Genomic DNA, 17,174 nt, shown 5'->3' with positions numbered 1-17,174 from the left:
TCTAAGGGAGTGGTTGCCCACCACCATTTCTCATTGGCTGCCCTCGGGGGCATTTCTGTGGTCAGTTACCCTGGAAACCAGGGAGAGGACATTCCATAGTCTGGCAGTCATTACCTCATGACTACCTTGTGACTCTGTACTTTTACACTTCCTGGTTTCTGGAATCTGGACTGACTTGTTTCAGTAACTATTGGCCTATTCCTAGAAGGAGAAATCTTAGGCCTTAGTTTTTGGGTGAAAGCATTTTGGTCTTATTTCTAAGATGGCTCATTTTGGTCTCACATACATACTTAATTATCACCCTGTATAAAACTCAACTCAAAATGGGTCAAAGACCTCAACCTAAGGCCAGATATACTGAATCTGATAGAAGGGAAAGTGGGGAGTAATTTTGAATTCATTAGCACAGGAAAACACTTTCTGAACAGAGCACCATTAGCACAGGCACTATGATCAACAATAAATGGGACCTCATAAAGCTGAGATGCTTTTGCATGGCAAAGGACACTGTCATTTGGGTGAAGTGGCAGGCTACAGATGGGAAAAAAAATTTCCACAGAAGATAGAGGGCTAATATCTAAAATCTACAAGGCACTGGAAAAAAAATGGACATCACATACACAAATAACCCAATTTAAAATTGGGTGTAGATCTGAAGAATTCTCAAAACATGAAACATGAAAAGCATTTAAGGAAATGTTTGACATTGTTTATCTTCAGAGGAATGCAAATCAAAACTACTTTGAGATGTCATCTTACACTAGTCAGAATGGCTAAGATCAATAAAACAAATGACAGAACATGCTGGCAAGGATGGAAAGTAAGGGAGGCACTCATCCAATTGCTAGTGGGAGTACAAAATTGTACAGCTACCAATGAAATCAGTGTGGTCATTCCTCAGAAAGCTTGGAACTGATCTACTTCAAGATGCACCTATATCACTCTTGGGCATATACTCAAAGGACTCAACCATGTTCCATTGTTGCTCTATTCATAGTAGACAGAAACTGAAAATAGCCTAGATATTTGTCAAAGGAAGAGTAGATAAAGAAAATGTGGTATATTTATCCAGTGAAATTGTTGCTCAGCTGTTTTTTAAAAAACTGAAATAAGGAAGTTCTCAGGTAAATGGATGGAGCTTGAAAAAAATCATCCTGAATGAGGTAACTGAGACCCAGAGAGACAAATATGGTATGTATTCACTTATATGTGGATATTGGCTGTTAAGTCTTCAACATGTAGGCTACAATGTGTATAACCATAGATATTATGTATAGAGTAAGGGAGTAGGGGGCAGGGATAGATCACCATTGGAAGGGGAAATAAAGTAGTTATGGATGGACACTTTGGGGTAAGGGGATAGAACCAGAGGATCAAATGAGGAGGGAGGAAGAGGGAGTAAGGGAGGGAATATGCAGAGGGGCAGCTAAAACTAAAAGCATTTGAGGGTTTGTGTGGACAACAAATACAATCGAAGCTTCTTAAAATACATATGTATATAAAAGAAATCTAAATGGAATCACCAGATAATAAGCAAGACAGAGTCCTACCTAGACATCTCACATCACCAAATGAAACCTCTATTTCTGGGAATGTGTTACATTTAATTGAGTTGTTGGTCAAAAAGTGTCCCATGGACATCCCAAGCAACCTAGGCTGTTGACAAGGCTACTGGTTGCTCTCCACAAATGGATGGTCAGGCCATGTATCTGAAGACAACACTTACCCTATTCATTGATCATGGAGAAGGTGAGCTTGTGCCTACCTAGAGGGTTTACTTATACTGACTAGTGTTTATGACACTGGAAGGTACTCTGTATGCTTCCAGAAGAGAAAGTTAAACAATAACCCTGCTACAAACCTTTCAATCTACAATGGTGAGCTACCTATAAGATAAACTGATGCAATAATGGTGCAAAGCCTATGGAAGTAACTAACCATTATCCAATTGAATCTAAGGCCCACTTCATGAGATAAACCCATACCTGATACTGATTGGGTAATCAATGACCTAAGATTAGAGCATCAATGGACCTAAGGGAAATCTGAATACTACTGTTCTGCTAAAGGAATGTAGCAATAAGATGACTCCTAAATGACATTCTGCAACACTCATAGATCAGTGTCTTGGTCAGCCAGCATCAGAGAAGTTCCCTCCTATAGTAGATGGGAAAAATATAGAGAGACCCACAGGTGGACATGTTCAGAGAGTGAAAGACCTGGCACACTCAGTCCTAAATGGGTTGTCTACATCAAGGTTGTCTCCCCTTGGGGCTCAGGGAAGTTTGTGGAAGTGGAGGCAGAAAGACTATATGAGCCAGTGGGAATGGAGAACACAAAGAAACAAGGCCTTCTAAACACAGCAGGACAGATGCACATATGAACTCACAGAGCCTTGTGGCAACATGCACAGTTCCTGAATGAGTCTAAGCCAGATAGGATCCCAGAATTGAGAGAAGTAGACACAAGGCCCTATCTCTTATTCAGTATCTTTAATTGATAACCACTCACAAAGCAAATATTAGTTTTCTTAAATGGAATCTCATTGGATATACAAAACACTTTTTTTTAGTGTTTTTCTCTTTCAATGATTTACCAGATTAAAAAAGAAAAAATAGTGATTGTTTTTCTTCACCCCCAATATTTTCGTCCACCAAAGCTGAGCGGGAGAGACTCCTTGAACAGTGATTCATGCTCCTGGCCAGAAACAAAGTCTCCCCTCTGCTTTGTGCTACCTCAAGGCAAGAGGGGCAGTGCAAAGAGATTCAGGCAGTCATCGTCCTGGACAGCAAACTGGCAGTGTGGCTATCATTTTTCCTCTCCATGCTGCCATCTGAGCATTCAGACCTACCCTTTCCTGCCTGCCCTGCATTTCACAGAAAGAAGATGAGCCTGCAGGAGGCAGGTGCAGGGCAGAGCAGGCCCTGTGGCAGCACACAGGTCAGGGTCACCTCCTCCTATTGCACATCCTGGCTCAGGCCCCCTGCCTTGAGTGCTGGATATAGGTAAAATACTTTCCAGACCCTAATAGGGAGCCTGCAGTGAGTGTCAGGCTCAAGAAACAGGGAATGTGGCACCATGTGGCTTGTTCCAGAAAACACACGTAATTTATGATGGGGCCAAAGCAAAAACTTAGCTTCTTTTATACCGTGGGGCCTGTGGTTGACTTGAGTTTCTCCTGCTCAGGTTCAAAAGACAGATTAACCCTTTCCCCACCCCCATCAGCAGATCTGCATCTGCCTAAGATGGAAGAGGTTATGACCCCCAATGACATAAGCCACCCCCGCAACTGCCATGACCCTGAACCATTCAGAGCATGAACACCTAGAGAATTTGACAAAGCATGTAGAGAAACATCTTGTGGACAATGTTTCTCCAGACACTCAGCTGTTAGGTCTCTGAGTAAAACTTGTTTGACTCTCATTCTTAATTCCGATAAAGCAGAGGACAGGGGAGAAGTTTAAATGGCATTGCAGATAACAAAATTTTGTTTTAAAAACCTCAGGAGTGGAAGACAGGGCAAAGCTGCGAACCTTTCACCTTCACTGGCTGGCACGAAGCTGGTGGGTGAAGACAAACCTAACGGAGCCAAGGGCGAGAACTGCAGGCTATCAGAGACGACAGTCACACACGGGACTGTATAAATTGTGGCACTAGAAAGATGAGAAGGTAGGTCCACAGCAGCAGCTGGGAGCACACCTTCACAGCATGGCTTCCAGGAGCCGGACCTGTCCTGTCAGGAGTGGCAGCATCCAGATACTTTCAAGTGGTTCTTTCATCCTCTTAACAACTTCTCAGTGGTTCTTATTAAATAACTATGTACACACACAAGGCTGTCCCTCTTTTACACCAGGGTCCTTCCCTTGAATTCCTGTAATAGCTTTAGAAAGTCGGCTCCAGTTGCCTTTTCGGAGATTTACTGCTTAGGACCTGCAAACCTTCTTCTGATAGGGACAGTTTCTCAAGTTCAGCTTCAAGTTCAGCACCGAAGATCCTAGGCTTAGGCACACTATTGGTATAAAGTGTCTTATAGGGGTTGTTGAGAAGTTCCAAAGTTCTTTGGTGGTGTCCTGAAGGAGGATGTCCAACTCCTTCTCCAGTTCCTCACTGTCAAAATCTAAACCATTGGCTACCCCGCCAGCCAGAGTCTGAGAAACTTCATCCTGCGTGTCACACAGCTCCTGGATCTGGTCCATAAGGCTCTCTGCCTTCTCTACTGTGACATCCTTCATGGAGAGTTTCAAGGCTCCCACACCAGCTTGGTAAGCATTAAAAACCAGTTGGTCTTTCTGGGAAGCATAGGTGCGATCCAGGATGCCTTGAACAGTGTCCAGCTTGGCGTGCGGGGCCTCAATGCGTTTCTCTGTCCTCTGCTTGGCCTTGAGAGACCTCAGTGCCAACTGCTTCTTTCCAGCTCAGCATGATTGGCGGGCTTCCTCTTTGCACCTCTCAGATTCTCGGGATAAAGACTCAACCTTTCGAGAGAGAGAGAAGCTGCTCACTCTGCATCGGCTGGTAGACCCCAACATCCACATCGTTGACAGGAGACACTTTGGCATGTGATCCCCTGGCAAACTTCACAATCTTCTCTCCATTCTGTTTCAAGACCGTGACTCTTCTCCTTCTGCAGCTGCAGCAGCACCGGGTAGAAGGTTCTCTCGTCTGGGCAGGAGTTGACACACTGAGTACTCAGCTCTGACAGGGCCACTGCAGGGTGGGAGGAGAGGGGCGAGTTCTGGTACAGGCGATAAAACTCCTCAGCCTTTTCCTTAAGCAGCTCCACAGTCACGAGCACCTCCTCAGCCGGAACTTTGTTATCCCCCAGCATATTAAAAAGAGTCCACTTGAGGGGCTTCAGCTGGAAGACTCCAACAACCACCCAGGAGATCCAGCTGTTGTCCACACTGGCCATGAAGTCTGATTCTTGCTGCAGCTCGCCTCGACGCAGCAGGTCCTGCAGCACCGTGGCCAGCCCCAGAGGGACACTGCCCTTGCGCTGGAAGGCCTTCTGCAAGTCCCACAGACTCAGGCCCACCATCCCTTGGCGGCGGCTATGGCTCAGCATGGCGCCCAGAAGCCCATCTTGCTGTCCCAGTAGATGCTGTTCACCTCGCGACTCCTCTTGAAGGCAGAGAACAGGAAAGACATGCGCTCCTCATCCTCCTCCCACTCGGGCGGCAGGAGGCCCGCCAGGTCTGCCCCTAGTTGGGGCCTGGGCCTCTCGCCCCAGGGACCACATTGGAACCCCAGCCCCGCCAAGGCACCAAACACAAGCCTGGCCTGGGTCCCCTTTCGCCCCAGGTCCCTCTCCTACAAAACACTCCTAAGGACAGAGGCCATACTCAGCACTAGGTGGTGACCAGTACAAAATGAATTCAACAGCATTTTTGAAAGCTGCTTGTCTCTTAATGATTTGTATGGACATTATTGTATCCTTCCTTCCTTTTTTCCTTCCTTCCTTCTTTCCTTCCTTCCTTCGTTCCTTCCTTCCTTTCTTCCTTCCTTTCTTTTTTCCTTCTTTCCTTCCTTCCTTCCTTCCTTCTTTCCTTTCTTTTTTCCTTCCTTCCTCCTTTCCTTCCTTCCTTTTTCCTTCCTTCCTTTCTCCTAGTAGTTTGTTTGCTTCATTCTGTTCCAGCTTGTTTCTTTTTATCTTACCATATTTTATTATCCTTTAGATGCTAATTTGTATTGTAATAAGAGAGAAAAAGAAAAGTGTGAATTTGAGTGAGTGGTGAATTGAGGAGGATTTGGAAAGAGTTGGAGGAAGGGAAACCATAATTAGACTATATTGTTTCAAAACATCTAGTTTAAATTTTTTTCTATAGACTCTATTTTGATCATGTTCCTTCCCATCCCCTAACTCCTTCCAAATTCTCCCACCTTCCTACCCATGAGCTTAATGTTATCTCTGAAAAACAAAATAAAAATCAAATAAATCCTTCACAATTCAAAACAATCAAGAAAAGAACAAATAAGACCCAAACAACAAATAAAAATGAAACAGAAAGTCCCTCCAAAAACCATGGATTTTGTTTTGTGTTGGTATGGGTCCTGCTCTGGAGGGGGGTTGATATAACCAGTGACGTTCCATTGGAGAAAATGGATTTCCCTTTGCTAGTGGGTAATAATTGCAAATAGCTTCTTGGTTAGGGAGGAGACTTTGTGTCCACCTCTCCTTCTCCTTGCTGGATTTTTCCTGGTTTGAACATATGCAGGTATTCTGCTCACTGCCACAGTCATGGTGAGTTCATTAAGTACATCTGCTATTGTGTCCAGAAGACACCATTTCCTTGGAATCATCCATCAACTGGCTCTTATAATTTTTCTGCTTCCTCTTTCATATAGATCCTGGTGACTTGAGAAGAGGGGTTTGATGAAGTCATCTCATTTAGGACTGTGTGCTCCAAAGTCTCACACTCTTGGGACATTGTCCAGTTGTGGATTTCTATGTTAATTGCTATCTATTTCAAGAAGAAGCTCCACTGATGTGTGCTGTGTGAGGTATTGATCTATGGGTATAGTAGTATGTCATTAGTAGTCATTTTATTACTACATTCCTTTCCAGAATAATAGTAATAGGTTTTCCTCTAGGCCCATGACCTTTACAGTCTCAAGTTCTTCCCTCATTAACAGTGTCAGGTATGGGTTTTATCTGATGGACTGAGCCTTACATTGATTCAGAAAGTATTTGGTTACTCCTGTAACATATGTGCCAGTATTTACCAGTATATCTTTCGGGCCTTTAATCTAATCTGGATCTCAAGAAGGGAAGACATACCCTAAATACAGATCATTTGAGCTGGAAAAACCCACCTCCTCTTGCTCTTGCCTTGCTAGCAGATTCATTCCTTCAATGGTATTATGGCTAACTCCTTCCGGATTTCAGAAAATATTGAAGACCAGCTGAGACACCCAGCCTCATTGACTAAGCAACTACTGGATTCTTGCACTTTCCATTCACAGCCAGCTATCATTGGATTAGCTAGACTGCAGCCAGTAAGTCATTCTAATATATATATGCTGTGGGATGGTCTGTATGTCAAGTGTGTTGCTGATTGGTCAGTAAATAAATCACTGATTGGCCATTGGCTAGGCAGGAAGTATAGGCGGGACAAGGAAAAGAATTCTGGGAAGTGGAAGGCTGAGAGAGAGACACTGCCAGCCGCCATCAGGACAAGGAAGATGTAAAGTACCGGTAAGCCACAAGCCACGTGGCAAAGTAAAGATTAATAGAAATGGGCTAAATATAAGAGTAAGAGCTAGACAATAACAGGCCTGAGCTAATGGCCAAGCAGTTTAAATAATGTAAGAGTCTATGTGTTTATTTTATAAGTGGGCTCTGAGACTGGCGGGACTTGGTGGCGGGAGCTGGAGAGAAATTCTCCAGCAACAAATGGCGTCCAACGTGGGGCAAGAGTTTCCACCTAAAAACTTAGAAAAAAGATTCTAAAACGGACCTAAAAACAGCTTCCTAATTGTCTCTCTCAAATAAGCGGCAGCTGCCGGTTTGAGCTACTGGCGGGTTCCTAGCGTGCGCTCTCGACCTGCAGTATGGTGGGAATGAGGCCTCTGCAAGTAGCACATTAAACTGTATGATGAATTTAGCCTTTGCTAGTACAAAACAAAAAAAGAGGTTTCTGGGCTACACGCTACTTTGGTAAAAATGTAGACCCACTATTTCTGAGAGTTATGGCTCCCAGAGCTGGCGGAAAGCGGCCCGCAGCCATGTTGGGAAGCTGAAATGGGCGGAGCCAGCAGCCACTGCGCCGTTTCAGGCTTAGAAGGCTGCAGTTTAAAGCAATAGGCTCAAGCTAATATAAAAAAATAAGCCACATAAAGATGACTACCACACAGAGAATCTGGATTATGTTCTCTTTGATATTCATAACTGCAGAAAAACATTTGATTATAAAAGCTGTTGAGTTATGCCAAAATGTATATTTTAAAGGTACCTTGACTTCAAAATTTGGATATAAGGATATGTTGCTTTGGAAAAGAGTCTCTGCTTTTGTTTCCACAGAAAGCCAGAGACTATGGATTTGTTCCAGATTAAGATACATCAGGTTTGACCAGCCCAGACCCCCTGAAAGGTCTCCAATGGCACCATGGCCCAGATGATTCAACATCCAGAATGGTTCCAAGGCAACTGGCTCAGACGATACAGCCTCATGGACTACTCCATGATCCTAAAATTTTCTTCGTGTCCCCATAAGATACAGCGCCCCCCTCCAGCAGGAAGTAGTAAGAGAAGCTACGCCCAAATTCCCAAATATACCAAGCTGGCTTTAGAGATGGAATTGGCTCACTCCCCCTCTAAACCCAGACATATTGCTCAAAAAAAAAAAAAAAATGGTTAAGAGATTCTTATGTCCCAAATCAGAAGAGCCCTCTGGTGTGGGACAGACAAAAACCAATATTTTTATTTAAAGCAGGTTGATTATAAATACAATCTCTTTCTAAAGAAAAAAAGGGGATAGTTTAGATATGATGGGATGAAAGGGTAGATTAATGAACCTACTTTTAAAGAGTAACAACTTGTTTAAAATGTTTTACATCGCTATAGATTTTAGTTTATTGATACAAATTTAAACTTAATTTTGTTATACTGTATATATATTTCTATTCTTGTTTGAGGTATTATGTTTATGTAACTCATTTAAAATTATAATGGATAATTAAAAAATAGATTAATAATTAGTCATCTATGATAATCATATTTGTAGCCATGTTAGTTAAGTCTTCTAGGTATACATAGTTATATTTCAGATAGATAGGTAGTCTTCAAACACTTCAAAGACCTACAGAATATGGCATTTAAAATGTTTTAAAAATTTAGACTTTCTGGACAGTGAGACATGTCTGCTCCTGACAGCACCGATTTACTTCAGAGAGGAGGATGGGCATCGAAGACACTCCATACGGAGTTTATCTTCACCTTGACAAAAATAGCCATTTGGGCAAGAAACTGTTCTTGCCTGGACTGCCTGATCAACTGGACATGCAGGACCCATACAAAGGTGACCACTGAACTTTGCTTGACAAAATGGTCCTTCAGGTTCCTGCTTTGCAGAGAAAACTGCCAGACATTCTACAGGACACAGAGAAAAGTGAATAAGAGACTCTAGGCCTGTGGGCTGAAGACAGATGCCCCAACTTTACAAGAGAACTTTGAATGACTGTCCAAGCTGCCAGCTGTCTCTGTTTACCCTACAAGACTCCTAAAAGTTGCTTATATCCTTCTCCATTTCTCAGGTAGTAGTATATCCTTCTGAGGTCTTTGATGTGGTTAAAGACTAGATACTTACAATTTTCCTTAGTTATAATAAAAGATAAGTTAGATATAAAACCTTAAACTTACAAATATAAGATAGATAGGATCTCTTCTTTAATATTGTAACTGTAATTCTTGCTTGATAATTGTTTTGTTATATGTAATTTTACTATGTTAAAGTTAAAACCTTCCTTTTTAAGAAAAGAAAAAGGGGAAGTGCTGTGGGATGGTCTGTATGTCAAGTGTGTTGCTGATTGGTCAGTAAATAAATCACTGATTGGCCATTGGCTAGGCAGGAAGTATAGGCGGGACAAGGAAAAGAATTCTGGGAAGTGGAAGGCTGAGAGAGAGACACTGCCAGCCGCCATCAGGACAAGGAAGATGTAAAGTACCGGTAAGCCACAAGCCACGTGGCAAAGTAAAGATTAATAGAAATGGGCTAAATATAAGAGTAAGAGCTAGACAATAACAGGCCTGAGCTAATGGCCAAGCAGTTTAAATAATGTAAGAGTCTATGTGTTTATTTTATAAGTGGGCTCTGAGACTGGCCGGACTTGGTGGCGGGAGTTGGAGAGAAATTCTCCAGCAACATATATATATTAATATATAATATTATGTATTATATATAATATTTATATATTTATATATTCATTCTACAAGTTCTATTACTCTAAAGAAAGTAACTAATGCAGATTTTGGTACAAGAAGTGGTTCTAGAGCAAGAGAAGTATAAAGATGAATCTTTTAAGTATCTGGAATAAGCTTTTCAATTTGTCAACACCTATAATTATCAAAGTCTCTCCAGTTACTGAAGCCTCTCCTAGGAGTTCAGAAACACTAAAAACTCATGGTGTGAACTATTTTACAAACTTAAAGAGATAAGTGAACTGATCTACCAGATGTGGGCAGCAACAGATTTGTTTACTCTTTATATGAAACTTTTGACAGTTTTGGGAAAAATAAGGAAAATGATGATGATGATCACTTATGCTTAGCATCTCTGAATAAATTGACAAAGGATAGGGATGAACTTAGTGATAAAATTGACATGCTCAGATGAACTTAAATAGTCTAAAGGTTTCTAAGTGTGATCTGGAAGAGAATATTCTTTTTAAAAAAATTATTTTGTTTATTCTTCTCTTATACATTACATTGTGAACACAGTTTCCCCTCTCTCCACTCTTCTCAATCCCCCCCACCTCCCTTCTCCTCAAGATCCATTCTTCCTCCATTTCCCTTCAGAAAATAGCAGGCCTCCCAGGGACATCCACTGAATAGTGCATAACAAGTTACAGTAAGACTAGGCAGAAACCCTGTAGACGAATTTCTAAACAGTCTTAGTAAATAAGAAACACAGAGCCAAATACAGAGGAAATATCCAAAGAGATCAGAGTAATAACCATGACTAACTTTAGTTTACCACCAGAAGTAGTTTCCCCACAGAGAGAGCTTCTTCCTGTCTGACTTGTCTTTTTATTGCCTTTCTGTTCTGCTTTCTCATTGGCTCTAAACCCAACCACATGACTTCCTTGTCACTGCCTGTCTATACAGACCTCTAGGTCTCTATGGTTGGTACTGAGATTAATGGTTCGTGTCATCATGCTTGGCTGTGTCCTTGACCACACAGAGACTCTGCCTGCCATGTGATTGGATTAAGGGCTTGTGCTACCATCGCCTGACTCTGCTAATGGCTGGCTTTGACCTCTGATCTCTAGGCAACTTTATTTATTAACATACAAATAAAATCACATTTCAGCACAAATAAAATATCACCATAAAACCCTCATATCAAGGCTGAACAGGGCAACCCAGTAGTAAAAAGGTTCCAAGAGCAGGCAAAAAAGTCAGAGACACTCCCTACTCCTACTGTTAGGACTCCCATAACAACATCAAGCTACACAACCATAACATATATGCAGAGGACCTAGCTCAGACCCATAGATAATTCATGATTGTTGCTTCAGTGTCTGTGAGCCCCTATGAGCCCCACTTATTTGACTCTGTGGGCAGTGTTCTTCTGGTATCCTCAATACTTCTGGCTCCTATGATTCTTCCTCCCCTTCTTCTGTGGAGTGCCTTGAGCGCTGCCTAGTGTTTGGCTGTGGGTTTCTGTTATTTGTTCCCATCAGTTGCTGGATGGAGCATCTCTCATGATGATTGGGCTAGGCACTGATCTATGAGTATAGAGGAATATTATCAGTAGTCATTCCATTGAATTTTTTTCCCCTAGACATGTTTGTTTGGTTCTATCCTGGGTCTCTGGACTGTCCAGTCTCTTGTTCCTGACCATGCAGGTAGTGTCAGGTATAGGCTCCCTCTCATGGTGTGGCCTCAAATTGGACCAGACATTGATTGGCCACTTCCACAAGTTCTAAGGCACCATTACCCTAGCACATCATGCAAGCAGGACAAATTGTAGGTCAAAGGCTTTGTGACTCTTCATGATCCTAGATGCTGGATTGCAGACCAAATCAGAGTTCTCTAGAGAACCATGCTGGACTGTACCTCACCTCTCCTGGATCCTGTAACTGACCCCTTCATTGGTTGTAAGTTACCCTGAAATAAACCTCTTTTAACTACCAGATAAACTATGTGGAATTGCCTTGTTAATTGCCGCTATATATAGCTCTGTAGGACCAGCTGAAATCAAGAATAGTGATACTTCCAATAGTTTTTTTTTTTTTTTATTGTACAGGATTGTTTTAACTACCTATTTTGTTTTCTGTTTTCCATATGAAGCTGAGTATTGTCCTTTCAAAGTCTGTAAAGATTTGTGTTAGAATTTTAAGGGGGATTGTGTTGAATCTGTAGATTGTTTTTGGTAAGATGGACATTTTTTACTATGTTAATCATACCAATTTATGAGCATAGGAAATCTTTCCATCTTCTGATATCATTTTCTTTCTTCAAAGATTTGATATTTTTGGCATACAAGTCTTTCACTTGCTTGGTTAGAGTTACAACAACATATTTTATATTATTTGTGGCTATTGTGAAAGATGTTGTTTCCCTGATGCCTTTATCAGCTCATTTGTCATTTGTATATATAAAGACTACTTTTTTTTTTTTTTAGTTAATCTTATATACAGCCACTTCACTGAAGGTGTTTATTAGCTGTGGGAATCAGCTGTGGGAGTTCTCTGGTAGAATTTTTGAAATTGCTTATGTATACTATCTGCATACATTATATACATATCATCTGCAAATAATGATACTTTGACTTCCAATTTGTATCCCCTTGATGTCCTTCAGTTGTCTTATTGCTTTAGCTAGAACTTCAAGTACTATACTGAATAGATATGGAGAGAGTGAACAGCCTTGTCTTGTTTCTGATTTTATTGGAATTGCTTTGAGTTTCTCTCCATTTAACTTGATGTTAGCTCTAGGTATGTCCCTTTTATCCCTAATATCTCCAAGACTTTTTATCATGAAGGGGTATTGTATTTTGTCAAAAGCTTTTGCAGCATCTAATGAGATGATCATGTGGCTTTTTTCTTTCAGTTTGTTTGTATTTCATTGACTGATTTTCATATCTTAAACCATCCCTGCATCTCTGGGATAAAGCCTACCTGATCATAGTGGATGATCTTTTTTGATAAATCCTTGGATTTGGTGTGATTATTATTATTAATTTTTTTTTGGTTTCTCGAGGCAGGATTTCTCTGTGTAGTTTTGCGCCTTTCTTGGAACTCACTTGGTAGCCCAGGCTGGCCTCGGGTGTGATTATTTTATTGAGTATTTTTGCATATATGTTCATGACGGAAATTGATCTGTAAATTCTTTTTCTTTGTTGAATTTTTGTGTGATTTGGGTACCAGGGTGACTGTGGCCTTATAAAATGAATTTGGAAATGTTCCTTCTATTTCTATTTTGTGGAATAATTTGAGGAGTATTGGTATTAGCTTTTCTTTGAAAGTCTGGTAGAATTTTGTGGTAAAACTGTCTGTTCCTGGGCTTTTTTTTTTTTTTTTTTTTTTTTTTTTTTTTTTTTTTTTTGGTTGAGAGACTTTTAATGACTGTTTCTACTTTCTTGAGGATTAGCTTTCTTGAGGATTACAGGTCTATTTAAATTGTTTATCTGACCTGATTTAACTTTGGTGAGTGATATCTAGAGAATTATCCATTTCATTTAGATTTTCCAATTTTGTGGAGTACAGGTCTTTAAAGTATGAGCTAATGATTCTTTGGATTTCCTCAGTGCCAGTTTCTTTTGTTATGTACCCCTTTGTTTTTGGTTTTGTTAATTTGGATATTCCTTCTCCATCTTTTCTATAGTTTGGATAAGGGTTTGTCTATATTGTTGATTTTCTCAAAGAATCAACTCTGTCTCATTAATTCTTTGTATTGTTCTCTTTGCTTCTGTTTTATTGATGTCAGCCCTCAGTTTGAGTATTTGCTGCCGTCTCCTCTTTTTGGGTGTGTTTGCTTCTTTTTCTTCTGGAGCTTTCAAGTATGCTGTTAATTTGCTAGTATAAGATGTTTCCAATTTCTTTATGTAGGCACTTAGTGGTATGAACTTTTCTCTTAGCACTACTTTAATTGTGTCCCATAAGCTTGGGTATGCTGTGAATTCATATTAATTGAATTGTAGGAAGTCTTTAATTTATTTCTTTATATCACCTTGACCCAATAGTCATTTCGTAGAGAGTTGTTCAGTTTCTGTAAGACTGTAGGCTTTCTGTTGTTTCTGTTGTTGCAGTCTAGCTTTAATCTTTAATGGTCTTATAGGACACAGGGGTTTATTTCAATTTTCTTGTATCTCTTGTGACTTGCTTTGTGATTGAGTATGTTGTCAGTTTTTGAAAAAGTTCTGTGAAGTGCTGAGAAGAAGGTATATTCTTTTGTGTTTGGGTGAAATGTTCTGTAGATACTTGTTAGGTCCATTTTGTTTATGTTTGTTAGTTTCAATGTATCTCTGTTTAGTTTTTGTCCAGATGACCTGTCTATTGGTGAGAGTGGGTTATTGAAGTTTCTCACTATCAATACATAAGGGTTGATGTATGATTTAACCTTTAGTAATGCTTCTTTTACAAACATGGGTACCTTTGTGTTTGAAGCATAGATGTTAAGAATTGAAAGATCATCTTGGTGGATTTTTTCTTCCATGCCTCTTCTTTACTTTTGGTTTTAAGTCCATTTTGTTAGACATTAGAATGTCTAAACCAGTTTGCTCCTTAGGTCCATTTGCTTGGAAAATCTTTTTCCAACGCTTTACTCTGAGCTAATCCATCTTTGATTTTGACATACATTTCTTGCCTGTAGCAGAAGGATAGATCTTGTTTTTGCATCCATTTTATTAGCCTGTGTCTTTTTAATTAGAGAATTGAGTCCATTCATATTGGGAGATATCAGTGACCAATGATTGTTTATCTGGTAATTTTGTTTTGTTTTGGTGGTGATAGAGTGTGTGTGCATGTGCGTGTGCATGTGTGTGTGTGTGTGTGTGTGTATCTTTCCCTTCTTTTGGTTTTAGTGGTGTGAGATTATTTATTTCCTGTGCTTTCATTTGTAGTTTTCTTTCTAATATCTTTTGTAGGGCTAGATTTGTAGATAGATATCATTTAGATTTGACTTATCATGGAATATTTTGTTTTCTCCATCTATGATGATTGAAATCTTGCTGGTTATAGTATTCTGGAATGATATCTGTGGTCTCTTAGAGTCTTCACGATATCTGCCCGGGCCTTTCTGGCTTTTAGAATCTCCACTGAGAAATAGGGTATAGTTCTAATATGTCTACCTCTATGTGTTATTTGCTGTTTTCCCCTTGTAGCTTTTAATATTCTTTTTTTTTATATTCTGTATGTTTAATGTTTTGATTATTATGTGGTGAGGGGACTTCCTTTTCTAGTCTCATCTATTTGGTGTTCTATATGCTTCTTGTACCTTTATAGGCATCTTCTTCTTTAGGTTAGGAAAATTTTCTTCTATGATCTTGTTGAAAATATTTTCTGGACTTTTGATCTGGGAGTTTTCTCTTTCCTCTATTCCTATTATTCTTTGGCTTGGTCTTTTCATAATGTCCCAGATTTCCTGGATGCTTTGTGTCAGTAATTTTTTTTTAGATTTACCATTTTATTTGACCAATCTGTTTCTTCTATGGTATCTTCATTGCCTGAAATTCTTTCTTCCATCTCTTGTATTCTGTTGATCTATATAGTTCCTGTTTGCTTACCTAGTTTTGCTGTTCCAGAATTCCCCCAGTTTTTGTTTTTTTTTTTATATTGCTTCTGTTTTCATTTTCAGGTCTTGAGTTGTATTATTCATTTTCTTCAACTGTTTTTTTCTTGGCTTTCTTTATGGAATTTATTCATATCCTTCAATTTTTTGTTTGTCTTTTTCTCCAATTTCTTTAAGGGATTTTTTCACTTCTTCTTTTAAGTTGTTTTTCTAATTTTATTTCACATACATTTCTGTTTTGCCTGCATATATGTCTGCATGAGAGTGTCAGATCCCCTAGAACTGGAGTGACAGACAGCTGTGATTGGCCATGTGGGTACTTGGAATTGAACCCACATCTTTTGGAAGAGCAGCCAGTGCTCTTAACCAGTGAGCCATCTCTGCAACCCTTATTCACTTTTTCTTTAAGAATCCCTATCATCTTCATAAAGTTGATGTTAAGGTCATTTTCTTGTGATTTAGCTCTGTTGGAATATTCAAGGCTTGCTGTAGTAGGATAACTGGGCTCTGGTGGTGACATATTGCCCTGGATTTTTTTGATTGTATTCTTATACTGGTGTCTAGGCATCTCAGTTTTGAGTGAATATAGGCCTAACTGTCAATTTCTGAGTTTGTCTTTGTTGGATAGTTGTTTTGTTCTTTGGTTTCTGTTTCCTTTCTGGTCTTCTGGACTGTGTGTCCTGTGGTTGAGCAGGGATTTTCTGCCTGAGGTGGGGGCTGGTGTTCTGGCAGTTGGTGTGGCCTCTGGTCCAGCAGGAAGTCTCAGCTTAACTTGGTGGCTGGGACAAGGTAACAAAGAGGGGAAGAATTACTGGGAATGGGGGGGGGTACCAAAAAAGTGGGGGAGGTGTGTTGGCAAGCAGTCTACCTGGACTTCTGGCAGCTGGCTTGGCCTTTGGTGGAGCAGGAGGTCTCCACCCATGTTGGAGGCTGTGACACAGTGATGAGGAGGGAATTAGCGTAGTGTGGTGGTGGGTACTGAGAGAGTGGAGGTCGTCAGAGTGTAGGCAGCTTACCTGTTCTGGCTAGTGTGGCCTGCACCTGAGAATGGGTTGTCCTGTCAGCCTGTTTTCTTATATAACCCAGGACCACCTCAGGGGTGGAACCACACACAATAGGCTGGACCCGTCCACGTGAATCATAAATCATAAAAATGCCCTACAGAGTTGCCTGCAAGCAGTGTGATGGAGGCATTTTCTCAACTGAGATTCCTCTTCCCAAATGACTCTAGCTTGTGTCATGCTGACAAAACAAAACAAAACAAAAACCCCACAAAACCAAAATCAAACAAGAACCCTCAACAAAACACATGTCAATATGAACATTTTGCCAAAAGAGGGCAGTGTTCACCTACAATAGACTATAAAGAGCATGGAAAAAAAAAATCACTGCAGGAAAGGATGAACTTAATTTGCCTTAAACCTTAAGATTTAAAACTTGATAAAATTAGCTCTTCAGTCTCTAGGTAGGTCTCCCAGTCTGCTTATATGGAATTCAGTATCCCATTTTTCCCTTTTGCATATATATTTATGGTGTGTTTATATATATAATTATATATTAATCTATATAATTATATATGTATAAGATATATAATTAAACACACCATAAATTATATATAATACATGTATATATTATATATAATTAAACATGCCATAAACAGAAAGCTTTAGTCTTTAAACATGTTTTTTAAAGTTAAAAATAAATTACAATAAACAGTCTTTAA

The 17,174-nt window shown here is 40.1% G+C and overlaps 1 pseudogene; it reads right to left on the bottom strand.

Annotated features, from left to right (window-relative positions):
* Positions 1–3,882: 3,882 nt before the first annotated feature.
* LOC131904438 (charged multivesicular body protein 7-like) lies at positions 3,883–5,239 on the bottom strand (annotated as a pseudogene).
* Positions 5,240–17,174: the final 11,935 nt, after the last annotated feature.

This window comes from Peromyscus eremicus, chromosome 2, assembly GCF_949786415.1.
Source record: "Peromyscus eremicus chromosome 2, PerEre_H2_v1, whole genome shotgun sequence".
In the NCBI taxonomy this organism is placed as follows: Eukaryota; Metazoa; Chordata; class Mammalia; order Rodentia; family Cricetidae; genus Peromyscus; species Peromyscus eremicus.
The sequence above is the reverse complement of the archived record's forward strand: the minus strand, read 5'-3'. Positions and strand labels throughout refer to the sequence as shown.